Here is an 18,813-nt window from a genome sequence, read left to right on the forward strand (position 1 = left end):
ACCAATTGGCACCTTCCCTGTTGCCCAAGATTTATATATTTTTTTGACTCCTAGATTCATACTATAGCCTGGGGAATCACTCTACATGAAAATAGGAAACTATAATATCTTGTAGAATTTCAGCTACTATGTTGCAATTTCCTACAGGACTTTATACGGCTATTGAGTGACATCTAGTGGTGGATTAGCAACATTGTATCCACGTATTTGTATCGGATTCTTTTTGGATAGTTTACTTATCCTTTCATGTTTCTATTACACATGTAGTGTCCCTTCCAGGAAGAACCAGACCATATCATTTTATACTACAGTTACTATCTTTATTTATTCTACTATTATTATCACTATTTGTTAGACATGTGCAATTCGTTTCGGTCCGAATGTGAATTTGGACAAAATTCGGGCTATTCGGATAAGGGGGTGGGTGGGGGCCCCCTATATTAGAAGCTAGTCTGTTCCAGAGCTCATGAAGAAAGCTAAAAATAGAAGAAAAGATATTGGAAGACCAAGACAAAGAAAGGATAAAAAGAAAGGAAGGCGAGTGAGCAGACATAAGGGACAAGAATCTCATTTTAGAAAGACGTACTTAAGATGTGACAAATAATGGCCATTATCTTGTCCATACACATATCGCCTTTACACTTTAGAGACCTTTCGGCCGTAGAAGGCAATGATATATTCAGAACAGCAAAAGATTTGTTCTAATTACTATAATGGTCTCTTTTATTAAACAATTATTTAACCTGACGCAGGTCAGGCCTCAAAAAATTGAGTGAAACTCATGGTTGTTCCTCTCCACGGAAATCTTTAGTAAAAGGCGAAAGATTTATTCGGTCTGAAGAGAAACCAGAGTATGCAACCAAAAAGTCACAGTAGCACATCAGTTTCAGACATGTGCTTCTAAACATATGGAGAGCAATACTACAATAAACTGCAACATGGAGAATCCAGTATAATTATTACCGCCTTAAGGACACATGACGGATATATTCCGTCATGATTCCCTTTTATTCCAGAAGTTGTGTCCTTAAAAGGGGTTAAATAAAAAACATACCGTGTACGGTATTGCCTCTTAAAAACTGTTATTAATTTAGTAGCTAATTGAACATGGCCATCATGCCTTGCAATGCATTGTGGGTATGTAAATTAGGCACGTACCCAGCTGACATGCTGTTGACTGCATGCTTTGTCTAACTGTTGAGCCCTGCAGCTGTTAACCATGTGATTGCTGGGGTCGTACTTTGTCCACACATCCCTCAAAACTACATTTCCTGTTTGTAGACTGCATTGCTTGTTTTCCAAAAAAGTTCAAAGAGGCTATTAATTTCAAGAGTGCTTTCGTAATACTACACAAATGTAATATGCGCCTATCTACTATTGCACCCTCCCTTTATTTTTTTGTACACTACACCCCAGTACCCCAATAAAAGAAAGAATGACAAAAAAAAAAACTTAGCATTATTTGAATACGTAAATAAAAATGGCCATTTTGTTTTGCAAAGCATTGTGGGTATGTAAATTAGGTACGCCCCGAGTTGATATGCTGTTACATGAATTCTTTGAGCAACTGTTGCGTCCTGCAGCTGTTAACCATGTGAACGCCAGTGTCGTCCTTTGTCCACACTTTCCTCAACACTACATTTCCAGGTTGTACCTGCAATGTTTAAGCTTGCTCTAGCAAATACAAAGCTTGGTATAGTAAATAAAACACAACACCGATTATGGGTATAAGATAAAGCTGCAGACAATTTATTAAAATAATTATCCTGCAAAACCAGTAATAAAATAGGTGCGTTAACGCGGACAATGATCCAAAACATATTAAAACTAAAACATATGGTTTAAGGCTAGTGCTGACATGCACTTGTTAATACACCCCTCCCAAGCCGGTTTAGTCAGTAAATAGCAATACCCCTTAATTGACCCTACCTGCGCCACCAGTCGGTACCAATCCTGCCAGACCCTCTCATACGCCTTCCATGTAGCAGGAGATAGCGAAGACCTCACCCATCCTGCAAGCATGACGTCCTAAGCTTCCACATCACTTCCAGACAGGGCAGGCCCTCCGGTGATGCCTGCCTGAACCGCTCCCACGGAAAACGAGAGAGAGAGTCTGCAATTCGTTTCGGTCCGAATGTGAATTTGGACAAAATTCGGGCTATTCGGATAAGGGGGTGGGTGGGGGCCCCCTATATTAGAAGCTAGTCTATTCCAGAGCTCATGAAGAAAGCTAAAAATAGAAGAAAAGATATTGGAAGACCAAGACAAAGAAAGGATAAAAAGAAGGGAAGGCGAGTGAGCAGACATAAGGGACAAGAATCTCATTTTAGAAAGATGTACTTAAGATGTGACAAATAATGACCATTATCTTGTCCATACACATATCGCCTTTACACTTTAGAGACCTTTCGGCCGTAGAAGGCAATGACATATTCAGAACAGCAAAAGATTTGTTCTAATTACTATAATGGTCTCTTTTATTAAACAATTATTTAACCTGACACAGGTCAGGCCTCAAAAAATTGAATGAAACTCATGGTTGTTCCTCTCCACGGAAATCTTTAGTAAAAGGCGAAAGATTTATTCGGTCTGAAGAGAAACCAGAGCATGCAACCAAAAAGTCACGGTAGCACATCAGTTTCAGACATGTGCTTCTAAACATATGGAGAGCAATACTACAATAAACTGCAACATGGAGAATCCAGTATAATTATTACCGCCTTAAGGACACATGGCGGATATATTCCGTCATGATTCCCTTTTATGCCAGAAGTTGTGTCCTTAAGGGGTTAAATAAAAAACATACCGTATTGCCTCTGAAAAACTGTTATTAATTTAGTAGCTAATTGAACATGGCCATCATGCCTTGCAATGCATTGTGGGTATGTAAATTAGGCACGTACCCAGCTGACATGCTGTTGACTGCATGCTTTGTCTAACTGTTGAGCCCTGCAGCTGTTAACCATGTGATTGCTGGGGTCGTACTTTGTCCACACATCCCTCAAAACTACATTTCCTGTTTGTAGACTGCATTGCTTGTTTTCCAAAAAAGTTCAAAGAGGCTATTAATTTCAAGAGTGCTTTCGTAATACTACACAAATGTAATATGCGCCTATCTACTATTGCACCCTCCCTTTATTTTTTTGTACACTACACCCCAGTGCCCCAATAAAAGAAAGAATGACAAAAAAAAAGACTTATCATTATTTGAATACGTAAATAAAAATGGCCATTTTGTTTTGCAAAGCATTGTGGGTATGTAAATTAGGTACGCCCCGAGCTGATATGCTGTTACATGAATTCTTTGAGCAACTGTTGCGTCCTGCAGCTGTTAACCATGTGAACGCCAGTGTCGTCCTTTGTCCACACTTTCCTCAACACTACATTTCCAGGTTGTACCTGCAATGTTTAAGCTTGCTCTAGCAAATACAAAGCTTGGTATAGTAAATAAAACACAACACCGATTATGGGTATAAGATAAAGCTGCAGACAATTTATTAAAATAATTATCCTGCAAAACCAGTAATAAAATAGGTGCGTTAACGCGGACAATGATCCAAAACATATTAAAACTAAAACATATGGTTTAAGGCTAGTGCTGACATGCACTTGTTAATACATCCCTCCTGAGCCAGATTAGTCAGTAAATAGCAATACCCCTTAATTGACCCTACCTGCGCCACCAGTCGGTACCAATCCTGCCAGACCCTCTCATACGCCTTCCATGTAGCAGGAGATAGCGAAGACCTCACCCATCCTGCAAGCATGACATCCTAAGCTTCCACATCACTTCCAGACAGGGCAGGCCCTCCGGTGCTGCCTGCCTGAACCGCTCCCACGGAAAACGAGAGAGAGAGTCTGCAATTGCATTAAGGTAACCAGGGACATGCTGCACCCGGAAAGAGACATTTAACTCCATACACAAGTGAACAAAGCCCCACAGAAAACTCACCACCGGCCTTGAAGCTGCTGAAAGACAGTTCCGAGTGCACAACTGCTAGATTATCCGTGAAGAAGACCACCTGTGGATTACGTATTTGCTAGCCCCACAAGGTCAGCACCACTACCAAAGGACACGGCTCAAAGAAGGCCTGAACTTTCCTTTTTGGGACTACACCTAAGTGGGAAATACATAAACCCTCAAGTGGAATTTATAAGAAGGGGCCCGCCAACCTCCATAAACGTACTTCTTTGGCCAACTTTGTGCGAACCCGCCTCTGGAAAAGTTACGACCGACTTCAGATTGTGCAAGGACAAATGTGTGACAGTGAGAGGAAACACTGTAAAACCATTGGCTTAAAAAACCCTGAAGAGCCGCCCATGCTGGCGAAACGTGCTTCGGGGTACACTCGCACTCTCGGACTGCCATATGTGAACATCATTTGACTCATGATCCATAGAGGGCTGACAGGAAGGATTTCACTTCACCTTACCAGGCTAGATTCAGTGTTATGTGCACTATAGTAATAGCATATTACCAACGATCTTACTATAGAATTCTATGCACTATAGGCATGCACATAGTATAGATAGTTTAAGTGTATTATTCTACTCAGGTGCCCTTGAAGGCTCAGATTAGGGTTTTTCCCGCTCAGACCGATCAGTCCAACTCCTCCCAGACGGCAACTATCTATATAGAACCTTATGCTGAACAAGCTGACAACTTGTGCATTGTCTCTGCCAGTAACAGGTACTAGCAACAATACTGTGGCTTTAGACAGCACAGTATTTGCAGTGACAAGTGGGCTGCATGAGACATACATTCAGAGGTGCTAAATGTTCTTCACTAACGTGTAGCTGCATGAGACACATATTTTTCATTCTCTGCTAGCATTAGCAACACCTGTTACATAACAACACTGTGGCTTTAGACAGCACAGTATTGTATCCTTGCACTCACAAAGCTCCCTTCTAAGGGAGTCTGCATCATTTTTTGACCAACTCCCCTTTTTGCTGCACGAGACACATATTCACAGGTCTCTATCAGCAGCAGAAAGATTTATCTCTGTGTGCTTAATCATTTCACTACAGTGAAGCTGTCTCTGCCAGCAAGAGCAACAATTCTCTCTTTTTATAAAGCACGTTGCAACATAGTTGCTTTAGACAACATTGTGCTTTATTTTGCACCTATTAAGGTGTTTAAGGGAGTCTGTTTAATTCCCACTCACTTCCTCATTATGACTGATTTTAAATGATAGTTCTTAAAAGTTAATTTTTAAAGCAGTTTTCAGTACACTTTGGTCTGGGCAAAGCTTGTTTCCTTTTTTTGTCGCTTACATATAGGGTTGGTGCCCATCCTGCTCAGAGACCAGACATTATTTTCCTCTCCCAGCTCTCCTTTTAGTTCCTGTACATGGGAGTACTCATGAGACATTGCTGAATACAAATATGTGTATTTTACTGCAATAAAAGCTAACAGTATTATGATATTCACAGTTAAAATGCCATGCAGAACTAAAAAAATATAACATTTCTTAAACTTTGTTTTAGATTTTATTCATATTAAATAGTTCCAGATAGAAATATTTGATGTGAAATGAAAGCCCTGCTTCTCCTGAAAAAAAATATCTATAATAAGTGTGGGTGCACTTAATATGAAAAAGGTGAATTATGGTTGAACAGACACATAGTCAAATTCCAGGTTTTGCTTTGATCAGAACTTGTACAATTGTCTCTGTCCTTAAACGACCACTATAGTCACCCAGACCACTTCAGCTCAATGAAGTGGTCTGGGTCCCAGGTCCCACAGATTTTAACCCTGCAGCTGTAAACTGATATGTTTACACTAGGGTTAGTCCAGCCTCTAGTAGCTGTCTCACTGACAGCCGCTAGAGACGCTTCTGCGCTTCTCACTGTGAAAATCAAGACAGCTTTTCTATGGGCTTTCCTATGGGCGGCTCCTGCCGCGCATGCTCATTCAGCGCTGACGTCAGGAGGAGGAGGAGAGTTTCCCAGCACCGAGGGAGCCCGGCACTGGAGAAAGGCGAGTGTTTAATCACTTCAACGGGAGTGGGATCCTGAGGGTGGGGGGAACCTAAAGACCCTATAGCGCTAAGAAACCAAGTTTCCTGGCACTGCAGGACCCTCTAGTGCCCCTTTCCCTCCCATTACAAGTTGCTGAAGGGTTTAAAACCTTCATTACCTTACCGGTGTCTAAAAGCAAGGTTCCCCATGATTCTCTGGCTATTTGAAAGTTTTGCCTTGGAGATGATAACCAAAACTTAGCTGGCCCGTACGGGGATCGAACCCGCGACCTTGGCGTTATTAGCACCACGCTCTAACCAACTGAGCTAACCGGCCACGATAGTCATGGTACTGACAGCTATGTCTACAGGAGCCAACTGAATGGGCCCTCGAGGAGTGATCAATCCCAGTTAGAGAAAGAAGCCTACATACCCAACAAGCCACTGTCGCTGTAGATGCCAGGTAGTGCAGGTGGTGTATTACCAAACTCTATAAATTATTATGTACGCATACACATATAAACTCTGGTCCGTCTACTTTAACAAATATTTATTCAGAGACAAAACAACAACAACATGCAAATAATGACACACAATCTAACTAACTATACCAACAACAGCAACAACAACCTAACTAACAATAACAACTAAATCTTATAAAATCACCAGATCCCACTCACAGTTCACCATGATAAAAATTAGCCCATGTCTGCTTAAGGGTCTGCTTAGTAGCACAGCCAAGAAGGAACAGAAAGGAATGGGGATAGGGGGGAGTGGTTATCTCTTTCCTGACCTGTAAAGGTATTGAATTACCATATCAAAGGTAAAGCTTATCCCACTGTGAGAAAGGCATACATGAGCTTGGTCACATGACCCCTGGTCACCATATTAGTTTGATGACAGAATGTCACCACATTCCCTCACTTTTTTTTCTCTTATGTTGAGCACATTTAAAAGTGAGAGAAAGAATATAGTCAAACAGGGGTTGCATCACCGCACATTCCCCCAATTTCTATTGTTTTCAGTTGTTCCGTTTTTAAATTAACTACTGCCCTAGTGGGTTGGTAAGAACCCTGGTAGTTGTTCATTAATATTATATGGTAATGTGTTCATGTGAAGTAAAGTAAAATCCAGACACAATCAACCCCATACAGTAATTATCACTAGTTTATGACACAATATGATGTTTAGTTTAGCCTGGGACTGGAATCTGAAGACTGTGACTGATCTGTGTGCTTGATAGCTGTGATTTTAGAATGAATTCTCCTTGAATATTGTCTTAGCCAATCCATTACAAAGCTTGAGGTTTGTTTGTTTAATGGCACATGCAAGTTCATGAGTGTAGGGGAAACTCATTCTGTGACCACCTTGAAATGACACAAATTCCTGCTTCTTGCTGTTACTTTATCCTCATTCTGGGCTGTGTTAATAGTTTGACTTGGTAATCTCAGCACTTCTTCATCTGTATAGTATCCATTTTCAGGATAATAGTTTGACGTGTAATCCCAGCACCTCTTCATCTGAATAGTAATCATTTTCATGATAATAGTTTGTCTTGGTAATCCCAGCACTTCTTCATCTGTATAGTAAACTGTGACAGGACATGTCAGTTACCTTCACCTCTCTGGGCCTTCCAATTAAAATGTTCTTTGAATCAAACACAGACAATGAAAAATGTACAACAGTAATCAGCGTATTGTCTTGTGTCAAAGGCTTAACTAGTTTTGTCTAATAAAATCTATTTGGTTGTGGTGTCTTAAGGCTATGTTTACATTTTAGATGTAGGTAAAAGACCCACAAATGTCTCCTGAAATTTTGATTAATTTAGACATTTACTCCACACCTGATGGAGAGTTGAACACAAAACCATATTAGTTATTTTATAATTTACTGGTGAATACATGCAATAATCACAAAATGTACATAGTTTTAACTGAAAATTACAATACATGAATGTGAGTGGGAAAGATGTAAGGGTGAAAAATGTATTCGCAATTGAACATAGGTGCAAATTCTCATACCCACAACTATTTAATCCCCTGCGTATAGCCAAATAGAACAAATAGCATACATTGTCACTTTATTCTTTATGCCATCTTCACTCAAGGCAATCTAATTTCCCTATATTCTTAATGACAAAAAGCAAAAAAAAAAAAAAAAAAAAAAAGGCATCAAAGATGGAGAGAGAGAAGAAAAAAAAAATAGACTGAATGCTACCATGACACAGTTTGGCAGCGTGCAATCTATAGATCAATCAAAAATCAACTTGAGGCTATATTTGTTGGGAACCAAATAAAAAAAAATGCTTTTAATGTTTTTACGGTTGTAAACAGAAAGTTACACTATCACATCTCTCCAGTGTGATCAAATATAAGCCTCACGTTGGCCACAATTCACTTAAACTATGATTTTTTTAAATTATTAATCCAGCATCAAAAAAAAAAAACAACAAAAAAAAAAACATAGCTGGCAGGGCAGGCGTGCTAAACTAATAAAAACAAAAAATATTTGGAATTTGGCCCACCTGACTGTAATTAATGAATTTAGAGGCTTATCCTTAATATGAAAATATATATATATATATATGTATAACAATACATACTAAGGTCCTCTTTAAACTGGAGTGTTACGAGATAATGGTGAGACAGATAAAATATAGAAACAAAAGAAAAACAAACATACATACATACAGATGTAGAGGACAACAAACATTATGGGAGTTATTAATTACTGGGGAACCCCAATTGATCAGTATTTCCCTCCCTCATCTGTTCCCTAAGTGCTTTCATGTCTGCCTCCAATCTCTCAGTCTGTCTCTTTAGGTCCCAGTAGTCTCTATTCCTTTCTTTATTCCTCCAATTATCCCAATTCCGTCTATTAGTCTGATGCTCATCCCATCTATGGTTCCTTCTCCAATTATTCTCCCAATAACTGTTCCTGTTGTTTCTCTGTTTTTCTTGCCAACTGTGATTTTTGCAGTTATTCTCTCTCCTTTTTAGCCTCTCCCATGTATTATTATTATTCCAATTATTATTGATTACCTTAGGCCCCTCCCATCTATTTTTCCAATTATCTCCCATTACATTGCTTCTTTTAGCACTGTCCCTATTCCTATGGTCCCTCTGTGGATCTCTCCATCTTTTGTCAAAGTCCTGTTTTGGTCCAGTTCTCATTATCCCTCTTGTTCGGGTACATCCCACCTCTGGCTTCTCCATTTACCATCTAAATCTCTACCAGAGTCAACCTTGAATGTTCTTATGGCTGAAACGGAGAAGGCCTGTTCTGAGGAAGGATGCTTAATCCACCAATTGTCAGCTCTAGTTAGTACAATCTCTAAGTCTGCTGGTGTTGGATCAAAAAGCCTGACAAATTCTTGACACTCCCAGGGAAGGGCTTCCATTACTTTAGCAATGTGTTCTGGTGAGCCCAAGACCAGAGGCTGTTGAGGTTGGCGTAGCGTATACCAGAACAATATCCTTTGAGCTACCTCTCTAGGACCATCTGCTGGCCTCATCATAATATTAGCTATTTCTTTCTCTATGCTGACTAGATAGAAATTTGTTGCAGCAATTCTTCCTGCCTGATCAGACACACTGTTATTAAATCCAAATAGTCTGCTAGCCAAAGGACCCATAGCATATTCTAACAGTTCTGTCCATTCTTCTAAGTTAAGACCTCCTCTTTTTGCTCTATTTGCTCCCCTCATAAACCAATGTGTAAAGGTGTTAAAGTCGTCAGTTGGCATACTTCCCCACCATTTCTGGAAATTATCTTTGTCTGTGATTGACATAGTCCTTGTCTGTCTAGAGAAGCTAGTAGGCATTTCTCTTACATTAAAATGTTCAGTTATTATTATAGGGGCTTGTGGGACACCATTTACAATTGGCACATTTCCCTTGTGTTTTGTTCCCAGCACTGGTTCTTTACTTTCAGATATATAATACGACTGGTCTGGGCATACTCTAGGAATCTCCTTATCCCATTTATTTGTGTTTTCTTTAATTTTCATTTTATATTCCATGACTAGGTCTTGGAGTTCAGTGATCTTAGCACTATATGCATCTCTCTGTTGTTCTATTTCCTTTAATTCCTTCTCCAACCCCTCGATCATTTTGTTTGTTCTTAGGGCAGCTATTTTAAAACAATCTCTTTTATCAAGAGCATCTTCCATTTTATTAGTGGTTACTAAATTAGCTTGCTGCAATTCGACTACCATGCTTGCCAAACCCCTTATTGTAGCAACAACCAAGCTTTTCCTTTTCTTAATATGGCACTTTTTATTAGCAACAATCTGTGTCAAAACATCCATGAAACCTTCATATTTTCCACAATTGGGGCCTGCTGGTTCTGGAAGCTCATATGGTCCATCATGTTTGTCAATGTCATTCTTGAAGTACTCTAGTACGTCTACAGAAAAATACTTAGTACCCAGAAATGACATTTTAAAACTGAGCTCTTTAATCGAAATAGACTAGCAGACTAAAAAAAAAAAAAAAACAACAACAAGCTTTTAACAATGGCATTAATTTAAAAAAACAACTGAAACTGGCTCCAAAGAGATTGGACCATTTGAAAAACTTAATTACATTAACCTATTCAAACAAACTCTTGTCTTTTAAGAAAAAAACGTCACAGTCTCAATACGAGAAATGCCCACAGATAGCAAAACACAAAACCACCCTGTTTGTTTAAGGGGAGGGGGTGGGGGGTTTACAAATAAACAGAATGATTTAAAAGGAAGATATGGGAACTGAAAAATACCTGACTGTAACTTCAGCACAATGATCATTCCCAACCATATAAAAATCTAGGCACCTTTACTTCATAATATTTACCTCAAATACAAACTTTTCATTTTCTATTAAACACACTCCAGTGTAAAAATGGAAATGGTAACCTGGCTAAACAATAGCCACCACACTGTATTAGCCCCAATACCTTTATCATGTAAACACAATGCTCCTACCCAGAATTCAATGGTTCAAACAGACAAAAGAGAACCAACAAAAAAAAAACCAAACAGATTGCTATTTAAACTTAGAATGCAATGAAAGCCACAAAATGTACAAAATGTAACATCCAAAAACAATTACAATATATTCAGTTTAGTTCTAGTTAGTTGCAACAGGAGAGAGACAATACAGCACATGGGCTATTAAAAATGGCCGAAACATCAATAATACCAATGCAGTGCAACTATTCAATCTTCCCCTTTAATCACCAATAATTTAAAACTGTGCAGAAACAAAATTAAACTATAAATGCTACAATTTGCAACAAAATACGTTCTGTCAGTCATAATGCACAAACATTATGCTCCTATCCTGAATTCAATTATTCAAACAGACAAAAGATAACAACAACAAAAAATGTTTGCTATTTAAACTTAGAATGCAGGGAAGCCTCAAAATGTAACATCTAAGAAAACAATTAAAATAGATTAAGTTTCATTCTGGTTAGTTGCAACAAGAGAGAGACAATACAGCACATGGGCTATTAAAATGGCCAAAACATCAAAGGTTCCAATGCAGTGAAACTATTCAATTTTCCCTTTTTATCACCAATACTTTAAAACTGTACAGAAACAAAGTGAAACCTATAAATGCTACAATTTGCAACAAAATATGTCAGTCACAATACACAAATTTAAAACAGTCAACAAAACACATTTGTATATTTGTTTCAACAACGAATCCTATGCTATAAAGTCTCTTGCTCTTAGATTATGTATCAATATGGTAGTTATTGCGCCTCACAAACATTTGTTGTAGAAGTCTAAAATTCATGGTCGCCACATGTGGTGTATTACCAAACTCTATAAATTATTATGTACGCATACACATATAAACTCTGGTCCGTCTACTTTAACAAATATTTATTCAGAGACAAAACAACAACAACATGCAAATAATGACACACAATCTAACTAACTATACCAACAACAACAACAACAGCAACAACAACCTAACTAACAATAACAACTAAATCTTATAAAATAACCAGATCCCACTCACAGTTCACCATGATAAAAATTAGCCCATGTCTACTTAAGGGTCTGCTTAGTAGCGCAGCCAAGAAGGAACAGAAAGGAATGGGGATAGGGGGGGGTGGTTATCTCTTTCCTGACCTGTAAAGGTATTGAATTACCATATCAAAGGTAAAGCTTATCCCACTGTGAGAAAGGCATACATGAGCTTGGTCACATGACCCCTGGTCACCATATTAGTTTGATGACAGAATGTCACCACAGTGCAGTATCAATGGGAAGCTGTAACTAAAATATCCACTTGAATACAGTGGTCTGCATAGAGTTTAAGCTGGAGTGGGAAAAAAAGGATAGAAAATTGACTTCTGGGAGCATATAAAGTATATGTATGTATTGAAACATCCTATCTGCATTCCTTGTGCTCCTTATGGTTATAGAAACATAGAATGTGACGGCAGATAAGAACCATTCGGCCCATCTAGTCTGCCCACTTTTTTTTAAATACTTTCATTAGTCCCTGGCTTTATAAGAACCATTCGGCCCATCTAGTCTGCCCAATTTTTTTAAATACTTTCATTAGTCCCTGGCCTTAGGATAGCCTTATGCCTATCCCACGCATGCTTAAACTCCTTTACTGTGTTAACCTCTACCACTTCAGCCGGAAGGATATTCCATACATCCACTACCCTCTCAGTAAAGTAATACTTCCTGATATTATTTTTAAACCTTTGCCCCTCTAATTTAAGACTATGTCCTCTTGTTGTGGTAGTTTTTCTTCTTATAAATATAGTCTCTTCCATTACTGTGTTGATTCCCTTTATGTATTTAAATGTTTCTATCATATCCCCCCTGTCACGTCTTTCCTCCAAGTTATACATGTTAAGTTCCTGTAACCTTTCCTTGTAAGTGTTATCCTGCAATCCACGAACCAGTTTCGTACAATACCTTTTGTTCAGTGTAAGTCAGTCCAGGTAAAAGGGACATTAATGTAATTGTCACTGTGACATCCAGGCAGGGCCATACCAAAGGTGCTTTACTGAACCTGGATCCTTCTGTGTCCCTGGCCTGCTGTCTTGCCACTGAGCCACACTTCAGTACTTTGATTATAGATGTTGTCTTATGTAGTATGACAATACAGAATTTACATGAGCCAATAAATGGGTGACTAAAGAAATGCATGTTAGTAATCTCATACTGTATAGTTTCCACATATTTTATATTAAGTTCTAAGGCTATAAGGAATTCCTATGTGGATTGAATTTACTGTTATTTCTGAGATTGAAGGTGGTTCATGTCTTTCAATTTACATTTACGTTAATTGACATTTTGCATCTTTCCCTGGTGGTCTAGTGGTTAGGATTCGGCGCTCTCACCGCCGCGGCCCGGGTTCGATTCCCGGTCAGGGAATAGTAGTTTTCAATAATTATTTGATGGTTTTTTTTTTTAAATTATATCACTCTCAACACTAGCAGGAAAGTGCTATTATATGACTTTCGAAAAAAGAGGAAACATTAGAAATATAGCATATATTTTTGTTGTCTTACCAGAATACCAAGTAACATACAGAGAAGAACAATGCCCACTTGAAAAAAATGCTAATAGCACCCAAATAAAAATAAAAGTTAAAGCAAAAAACATAAGTGAAGAGAATGGCTAACTATTTGGTCAACCTGAAGCTAGTCTATTCCAGAGCTCGTTGTACAATGAACTTGAGAAGTGTTGAATAATGGCTGTTAAGTGAGCCACACACACATTGTTTTTGACGTTTAGAGACACTTTTGCTTTGGAGTAGGAGTGCAAATACGTAGCCAGATTTACACAAATAATTCTTTCGGGAATTATAACAACCATAAAATAATTTTTTTTTAAAAACAATTTTTTAAAAACAATTATATAGCCTGACCTTTGTCAGATTTCATAAAAGCTGCTCCTTTCCACAGAAATCTTTAGTAAAAGGCAAGAAAGCAGAGTATGTTAGTGTAACAGACCCTGGGTAACCCGGCTGGTTACCTCCGCTATTAATTATTGACCAGACCCATTTTCCCCCAGTAACTAGACGACACACAGTTCCCGGGGTACAACAACAAGCTTTATTGGCCACACTCGGCTTTATACTCTCCCCATGCAAGGGGGTGGAAAACAGGTAAAAGACAATGTCCCCTCCCTTTGTCCTTCCCCTCCCAGGGGTCGTATATTGGATCCGGGTCCCTAGTCCCTTTGTCCCCTGTTCCTGCCACACCATGTCCCTTCCCAAGGGCCTGTGCGTGTGAAAGATTCCCGCCTCCTGGGCTCCCAGGTACAGAAAGCCCGCCAAACCGCCATTGTCCACACAGAGTGTCCCCATCAATCTCAGGGACCCCCAGAATGGTAACCAGCATGAACAGCCTCTGTTCACGGGGTACCTGGGTGAAACCAAGCAAGGGAAGCGCCTCCTTTCCGTACACGAATGCTCCCCCTGACCGGCGTTCATCTATACGAATGGCGGCCACCCAGGGAAGCACTCATTAATTACTTCCCTTGCGGTTTCACACTTATATTACAAGTTGCCAACATTCTAATTGATTAGTGTGAACACTCCAAGGGTCGCTGGGGAGGTCCTCTTTTGGGAGCCGAACGAGGTGAGAACCAATCTGCGAGTGCTCCCTTGGATGGCGTTCGTCTAACGAACGGGTCGGCACACGCCAAAGCTTCCCTTGCAATTTGTGGTTTCCACAAGTCGTTAGCGAGGTGTGAACATTCTAAATAAAAATTCTAAATGGGGTATTGGGGTGGTCCCCGTTCGTGAGACGAACGGGCTGTGTTCGTACGCAGTCTCCCGAACGGGGAGAAGGTAAAACACACAAGTAATCACGAATACATGGGGAACATAGGCAAATACACTACCACACTTTACGGTTTAGTGGTGATCCCGCTACAAAGCTCCCCCTTAACCACTAGTCGGCATCCAGGTGGATCCCAGCGGATCAACCTGTTGATGTCCGGGGAAAGCACCCATGGATCACTTGTCCAGGGCGATTTTCCTGGACAGGTCATCGGCATTGCCATTCTGCTTACCGGGTCTGTAGTTAATGGCAATGTCATACGGCTGCAGGGCCAGGCTCCACCGTAAAAACCTGGCATTCTCCCCAAAGACCCGGTTAAGCCACACCAACGGGTTGTGATCCGTGAGCAGGGTAAATTGCTGTCCATACAAGTACGGCAGCAGTTTTTTGAGTGCCCACACCAACGCCAGGCACTTCTTTTCGATGGCGGCGTAGCTTACCTCCTGGGTAAGAGCTTCCTGCTGAGGTAACTGCCATCGTCCCCGACCTGGCTCAGTACTGCTCCCAGTCCGAACATAGAGGCATCTGTGTGGACGAGAAAACTTTTCCTGTGATTGAGGCAGCCAGCACAGGGGCTTTTACCAGGGTGTCCTTGAGAGCTTGGAATGCCTGCTCTCACTCTGGGGTCCAAGCTACCTGTCGGGGCAGGTTCTTGCGGGTCAGGTTGGTGAGGGGTTTAGCAATGGCGCTATAATTGGGGACAAATTTCCTGTAGGACCCCGCAGTCCCTAGGAAGGCAGGCACTTGGGTTTTGGTGCGGGAACTGGGCCAGCTAGCGACTGCCTCTATCTTGGCCGGTTCCAGTTTTTGTACCCCACCCGGTGTCCTATATACTGCACCTCTTCCATCCCGAGTTGACACTTACTTTGGTACAGATCTGTTCTAAAAATTTTCATTGAAACTGTTTACTGATCAATACAAAATTGTTTCCACAGTCCTGTTTACTGTCCTTGTCTTATGCTGAATAATAATAATTACACTGAGTAAGATATTGGGAAGGATAGTCGCTGTTATAGAATGTGGCTGTGTGTATGGGAGCAGTGTGGGAGTTTTGGGAGAATCCTGCAAACTGAAAGCTGTGACTCATTGGCTAGTGGGCGTGTTGTATGCAAAATAAGCCATTGTTATTTCACACCAACAATCTTGTCAATTTTATTTAAAAGCATTGCAATCCTATGAAACTTCAGGAATTATTTTTTAAAAATTTTGTTTGATAATATTGTTTATGTTTGTGTAAATGTGAAATGTACGGAATGTCACCACATGTGTAATAGAAACCTTTGGCAGCCTGTTCTTTGCTTGTAGTAAAGGTTCATTAAGACTATACTTTCAGGGATCATTTCTATAGTTTGTAACTGGTGAAATGTGCTCTAAAGTGTCCAAACTCAGTACCCACGAGGAAGAGCTTGAGTGTTTTCTCCTGAGTGTGAAGTGGGCTCCCAGTGCTGCTTTATTGTAGCTGCTGGTTGCTGTTGATGACCGTTCCTATTTCCTTCATTGGAGAGTAGGAGGGAGAGAACACAAGCTGAGTGGTTACTACATACTCTGTCAATGAATAGATTACGTAAGCAAGCATCTATAATAAATATTATTACAACTATCTTAACAAAGATATCTCGTCAGGAGCTGGTATGCTCTAAAGTGTTTTTGAAATTGTCTCATTTGTTATCTATGTTTTAATTAGTGTGTGCGTTATTTCTTGGCTTTTTTTGTCGTGTGTAATCATTTGTCAGTCATGCGCCATCTGTTGGCTGCAAAGTGTATGTTCTGAAATCTATCAGTATTTACGTCATCTGTTGGTAGCTGTATGTATTGCATTCCATTTAAAACATTGTCTGATTTCTTACTAAATGTACACATACTGAAAAGGTTTGTGTCTGCTTCCTAACATCCAGCGGGGGGAGGGAGAGTACTTATTATCTATATTAAGTACTCATTTTAACTCTGGTTTAGTGAGTATTACAGAGTAAATTTCAATCCCCTGTGTCCCCCGGTGCGTTGGATCAAACTCTCACACATGGGGTGAATTAACCCGTTCACTTCCAAATTCTTTCAAGAATCTCGATTTCGCCAGAAATTAAAGTTTGCTACCGATCTGTTCTAAAATGTTCTATTTAAACTGTTTACTGATCACTTAAAACTTGTTCCCAGTCCTGTTTTCTGTCCTTCTATGTTAGATAATAAATACACCGCGTAAGACAGTGGGAAGCATATTTGCTGTAATGTCCATAGGCTTTTATAACACTCTGAATTTCTGAATTTCCTGTGTTCAAGCACAAAGTGGGTGCTGTACAATGTAACACAGTCCATAAACAGTACTGCAACATTTATAATAGGGATAAGAAGCTGCTAGATCAGGTAGGTACAAAAGCTTTAGGCAGTAAGAGTGTCCCTGCTTTCTCACTTTATAAAAGGACTTATTTAAAGAGAAATCAGTCCTTTAAAGGGACACTACCGGCACTTTAACAACTTCATCTTATTGAACTTACAGAACTTCATCTTATTGAAGTTGTTATAGTGCCTGCAGTCCGAATTGCCGAAATCTAATATTAAACGATTAATAGCTTCAAGCCACGCCTCCAAGCCCTCTGGGTATGAGAGCCAGGAATCTTACTTAAAGGTTTTTTCCTGGCACTATAGCTTCCCCTCCCTTGCACCTCCCCACCTCCCCACCTCCCCGTAGTGCAGAAAGGGTTAAAATAAAACTTATTTTGCTTACCTCAGTCCTTGGTCACCTCATCAGATAGGAAGCTAAGAGAAATATCCGATTTACAATTTGTCTCTAATTCAGTCTCCTGGGAACAGACTGAGGATTGGTAGCCTATTCGCAGTGTAATTACCATACTGCCTCCCAGAATGCATAGCACAGACCTAGCATGCACACATGTCTCTCCACAACGCAAATGAGAGTTTTCTGAATGTTGACTGTGCACTTTGATCAGATGAGTTAGCTTTGCGCAGTGGCAGTATTGTAGCCAATGAGGTTTATCCGAGGCGTGATTATTGCTAATTGAAAACTTTTACCAATACCCCGCCATGATGACTTGAAATATAGTCAGCAATGGCAATTTTTGACAGTCTCTAAGGAGACTGAAATTGCATGTACAACAATAAAAATATATTTAACTATTTTTCAACAAGATTGATTTATTGTTTGTCTAATGTAAGATTCACTTAGAATTACTTTTTTTTAATATTTGGTTTAAGAAATAAATGCTCATAAACTCATATAATGCAAAAAAAACAAGGGTTTTTACTTTTAGAATATTACTTTGCCTTGTCTCTAAACATGTATTGTGTTATTCCTGATTTGCAGTCCCCTGTCTACAGAACGTAATGGTACTTGCTGATACCCAAACATTTGACGCCTGTCAGTTTGTATGTGCCCTGATTCCATGACAGTTAAGCATGCTGGGAGATTTTTACTATTGCTACTATTGCTCTGTAACACTTTACAATTTTAACATCTTGGACATAAAATAATCTCCAGATTAAATTCTGAGAAATATGTGACATTTCTAATTAATGACTTTATTTTGTCTCTGGAAACTGAACTTACTGGTAGGATTATATGGATGAACAAATGACACTGTAAAACAATACTGTAATATTTTATCATGCATGTACATTTTATTTTTTGCCCTAGAATTTAGTTGGTAACATTACCATTGAAACTGATTCCATTGTTTAGTTTGTTATTTAAATCTGATATCATACATTTGTTATGTAGCCTGATACGTGTCAGGCCTCTAAAAATTGAGTGAAACTCATGGTTGTTCCTCTCCACGGAAATCTTTAGTAAAAGGCGAAAGATTTATTCGGTCTGAAGAGAAACCAGAGTATGATAAACTTAAATCTCAGTCGCAGACCGGGTTCATAAATGTCCTCTTAAGCATATAGAGAAATCCTTAGTTAAGACGTAGCTCGGAGAATCCGGCATAATTAATTATCACATAAACTTGCACACAACATAATATGTATGAAAAGATTATCATTATTTTACTACATAGATGAAAATGGGCATTATTTTTTGCAAAGCATT

General features: G+C 39.5%; 7 non-coding genes across 7 annotated transcripts; 3 read left to right on the forward strand and 4 right to left on the reverse strand.

The window, feature by feature from the left end:
- Nucleotides 1-740: 740 nt before the first annotated feature.
- On the reverse strand, nucleotides 741-855 carry LOC134603843 (U5 spliceosomal RNA). Its single transcript, XR_010090585.1, has one exon. It is a non-coding gene; the product is annotated as a U5 spliceosomal RNA (small nuclear RNA).
- Nucleotides 856-2,494: 1,639 nt separating this feature from the next.
- Nucleotides 2,495-2,609, reverse strand: LOC134603860 (U5 spliceosomal RNA). Its single transcript, XR_010090601.1, has one exon. It is a non-coding gene; the product is annotated as a U5 spliceosomal RNA (small nuclear RNA).
- A 3,617-nt stretch (nucleotides 2,610-6,226) lies between these two features.
- On the reverse strand, nucleotides 6,227-6,300 carry TRNAI-AAU (transfer RNA isoleucine (anticodon AAU)). The gene has a single exon. It is a non-coding gene; the product is annotated as a tRNA-Ile (tRNA).
- Nucleotides 6,301-13,284: 6,984 nt separating this feature from the next.
- Nucleotides 13,285-13,356, forward strand: TRNAE-CUC (transfer RNA glutamic acid (anticodon CUC)). The gene has a single exon. It is a non-coding gene; the product is annotated as a tRNA-Glu (tRNA).
- Nucleotides 13,357-16,088: 2,732 nt separating this feature from the next.
- On the forward strand, nucleotides 16,089-16,305 carry LOC134603741 (small nucleolar RNA U3). The gene has a single exon (XR_010090490.1). It is a non-coding gene; the product is annotated as a small nucleolar RNA U3 (small nucleolar RNA).
- Nucleotides 16,306-17,720: 1,415 nt separating this feature from the next.
- On the forward strand, nucleotides 17,721-17,861 carry LOC134603771 (U4 spliceosomal RNA). Its single transcript, XR_010090517.1, has one exon. It is a non-coding gene; the product is annotated as a U4 spliceosomal RNA (small nuclear RNA).
- A 638-nt stretch (nucleotides 17,862-18,499) lies between these two features.
- Nucleotides 18,500-18,614, reverse strand: LOC134603827 (U5 spliceosomal RNA). Its single transcript, XR_010090571.1, has one exon. It is a non-coding gene; the product is annotated as a U5 spliceosomal RNA (small nuclear RNA).
- Nucleotides 18,615-18,813: the final 199 nt, after the last annotated feature.

Source organism: Pelobates fuscus, chromosome 3 (assembly GCF_036172605.1).
Source record: "Pelobates fuscus isolate aPelFus1 chromosome 3, aPelFus1.pri, whole genome shotgun sequence".
NCBI lineage: Eukaryota > Metazoa > Chordata > Amphibia > Anura > Pelobatidae > Pelobates > Pelobates fuscus.